The sequence below is a fragment of the Vicugna pacos genome, chromosome X (assembly GCF_048564905.1).
Source record: "Vicugna pacos chromosome X, VicPac4, whole genome shotgun sequence".
Classification (NCBI taxonomy): Eukaryota; Metazoa; Chordata; class Mammalia; order Artiodactyla; family Camelidae; genus Vicugna; species Vicugna pacos.
Genome location: NC_133023.1, coordinates 53,566,020 through 53,569,742, shown reverse-complemented (window position 1 = coordinate 53,569,742; position 3,723 = coordinate 53,566,020).

Below are 3,723 nucleotides of genomic sequence, written 5' to 3'. Positions count from 1 at the left end.
GCGTCCCGGCGGGGGGCGGTGCGGGGCACTGGGGCGGTGGCGGCTGCGGCGGCAACGCCGCACTCCTCATAGTGTCGGGCCCCTCAGCTGCCCTGGGCTCCGCGCCACTTCACTCTGTGCCGGCGGCCGCCCGGCTCGCACTCCGTTCCGGCCGTCTCGGCTCGGCGCAGCTCTGCGCCCCTCAGCGCCGCCGTGCGGGCCCGGCCGCCGCGCTCCGCTCCGCTTGCTTGCTCGCCCCGCGCCGCTCCGCTCCTCTCCCGCCCGCCGGTCCGCCCGCCCGCCGGCCGCCCGCTCCGCGCTGCTCCCTGCCTCGCTCGCGCCCTCCTAGGCCCGCCAGCCGGCCAGCTGCCCGGCCCTTCGGGCTTCGCTCGCGCTCTGGCCGTTCGCTGGGGCCGGTCCCGGGCCAGCTCCGCTCCGGCTCCGCGCCCGCCGCTCCCGGAGTTCCGGCTCGGGCGGGCCACCTGGCTCCCGGCGGCGCCACAGGCGCCGGACGCCGACGCGGGGCTTTACTTAGTGCGCTTCTCGCTTCCGCCTCGCGTTCGCACCGCTGTGGCGGCCGCCGAGCGGCACGGCCCCGTGGCTCCCGCTGGCCATGCCCCCTCAGTCTGTCGCCATCTTCCGCTGTGCGGAGAACACCTTGAGAGCCCGTGTGCGAGTGTGTTTGGGGGGGAGCGGGGCGGAGAAAAAGGCACGAAGAGGAGGAGGGAGCGGGACCGGGGCCCCGACTGCGCCTGCGCTTCAGGACTCCCCCTCACCCCCCCCCACCCCAGCCCCCGCCGGCCGCAGCCTGTGCTGTTTGGGGATGTTTCCAGTCCACCCCCAACTCCATTCACTTCAGCGCCTCCGTTCATCCGCCCGCTCCCCGCGTGCACACGCTGTACGCTGAGTCCCAGGCCCCGGCGCTCCCCCTCCCCCGCCAACCAGGGCGTCCGCCTCCCTCCCTGGGGCGGCCGCTCACTCCCCCCGAGGGCTAGGGGACTTCTGAGGGTGATGGTTAGAGGCAGAAGGCAGGAGGCACCTCCTTAGCGTCTCGCTGCCTCCCTGGGTCGCCTCCCCCGTCCCCGTGACTAGGCGACGCTGGAGCCGGCTGCGGATCGGACCAGTCCCATGTCCCTAACTCCGCTGTCGCCCTCACTGTCCTGCCCGAGGCCAAGGTGGTCCCTGGTGCTGAAGGACAGCGCCCAGTTTAGCTGCCGCAGAGGACAGAGCTTGGAGAGCGTCCTGGAGGGGGCAAGACAGTGGGCTGAGATGTATAGTAGCGATGGGGAGTCGTTTTTGCCCTTAGTAAGATTTCCAGCAGCCTCTCCCGCGTCCTAGCTTCCTGGCTCCCCCTACAGGCCGCTGAGAATAGCTGAGCGAGAGTTAGGGAAGCTGCGCCTCCAGGATGGAACCATGTGCTTTGGGCTCTCACAAGAGTCACATGGTAATAGGAACTCAGACGTACAAACGTCCTGCCGCGACACTAACCTTGTTTAGATTCCACCAAATCTCAGACTGATCCGGTTGTCTGCTTCCTTTTCTCACACCCTCCCACTCCCAGTAACTCCCACCTCTAATTTGTAATCAAACATTACCAGTAAGGATTTGTTAATATTAAAAAGAACAACAATAAAACAGTCTTTATTGAGCATTTACTAGGTGCTAGGTACTGTCCGAGGCACTTTACCTTCATTATTTCATTTAATCTTCACAACAATCTAATGAGATAGGCACTGCTGTTATCTTCGTTTACGTATGAGTAAGCTGAGGTTCAGAGTGGTTAGGTTGCCTAAAGTCATACAGCTAGTAACCAAAGAAGCCGAGAGACAAACCCAGGCAGTCTGGCTTTAGAGATCTCAACACTCCAGTAAAGCCCTGGAAAGATGAATTGGTGGAAGACAGTCCTGCCTTCAAGGAAATTGTAGTCTATGTAAGAAATACACAGATGAGGCATATATGTTGGCTAGTGGGAGTATTCATGGGCTGGAGACTTGGGTTCAGGTAATAGTTCTACCATGTGCCCAGAATATGCCATGTGCCCTTGAGAGGGTCCTTTCTCTCTGTGAGTTTTGGTTTTCCTCTGAGTAGCACGGAAGGATGCCAAGGGCCGAATGAGATGGGTGTGTATCATTAGCACTACTCTGAGGTGGGCTGGAGTGGATGCATGAAAGGTTTCTGGAAGATGGAGAACTTGAGCTGGTTCCTCAAGCAGTAGCAAGATTTAGGTGGATGGGTGGGTGGGAAAGGCATTCCAGGTAAGAAGAATGCAGGTGAAAAGTTTCAGGGATGAGGAGGAGCCTAGTATGGTTGTGGAGCCATGGGTGTGACAGGTTGGCTGTATTGGTGGTGAGAGCTTGTGGGGAAGAGTAAAGGGACATAAGACAAGGGACAAAACGTCAGGCATTTGGGAGACCTATTCATTATATTCCAAGCACTCTGCTGGGGACTAAGTAGGAGACTGAGGTGGATCAGATGTGGCCCTGCCCTTGAGACACTCACAGTTGAATTAGGGAGGCAGACATTTTAGAGAAGGAATCACAACCCAGTGTAATAAGGATGATATGAGTGGGAGGGAGGAGAGGTCTCCCTCCCACACAGGAAGGGGCTGATCAACTCTGCTGGCTTCCCTTAGAGGTAACTTTGCACACAGACACTTGATTTGGGGGCATTCATTCATTTAAGTATTCAGCAAACAACTATTGAGGATCTGCTATGTTCCAGACATTGTATTAGGCATCTGAAATATAGACAAGAGTAAAATACGTGTCTTGGGCTAAGAGAGTTTATTCAAAATCTTAAGGGATGAGTAAGAACTGGCTAGACAGATAGGAGAGAAGGTGGTGTGTGAAGGATGTCCCAGGCAGAGGGAATGTCATGTGTAAAGGCAGAGGAGCAAAGCCAAGAATGGCATGCTCAGAAACCTGCAAAGGAGTTCACTGTGACTAGGTGTGAAATGGGAGCACTGCCAAAAATGAGGCTGAGGATTTGGCAGGAGCTAAATCATGAAGGGCCCTGGGTGTCATGCTAAGTAGTTTGGACTTTATCCCAAGGGTACTAAGAGCCACGGGAGAGGTTGAAAGGGTTTCAGCAGGATGTGACACACTCAGCTTTTATTTTCAGAAGATTCATTTGGCTGCTGGATGGAGACTGGGTTGGGCAGGGTTGGGGGTGGGTCGGGGGGACTCGAGGCAGGGAAACTGGTGAGGAGACTGGTTAATAGTCCAGGTCAGGGGTGTTGAGGGCTGAACAAACACAGCAGCAGCAAGAGTGGAGAGAAGAAATGCACATGGGAGGGAAATGGCAGAGGTTGAATTGAAAGAACCTAGGACTGGCCTAGATGTAAGGAATCAAGTAGAGACAGGGCCTGAAGAAGGAGGATGAAAGCAGAGGGTTTGAGTTAGTGACACTGGCCCGACTGCCCCTGCTAACTTAGGAACTGTGTTTCCAGAGCCCTTCTTTGTTTAGTCCTTGGAAGGTACAGTGTTCTGTTTAACAAAGAAGGCTAATCGCTTACAGATACCTAGTTCAGAGCTGATTGGCAGGACCACAGTGATTGACACCCTTGAGTACCAATGAAAGAGCAGCCTGCCAGGCCTAGGCTATCAGCTCTGAGCACCTCTGGAGCTTTCTGTGAGGAGTCACTCAGGCAAGACTCCCTCCCTCTCCCCCAGCACACACAGGGTGAAAAGTGTCTTACAAAGGTCCATTTATCACAAGAGCACAATATAACAATAACTTACCCAC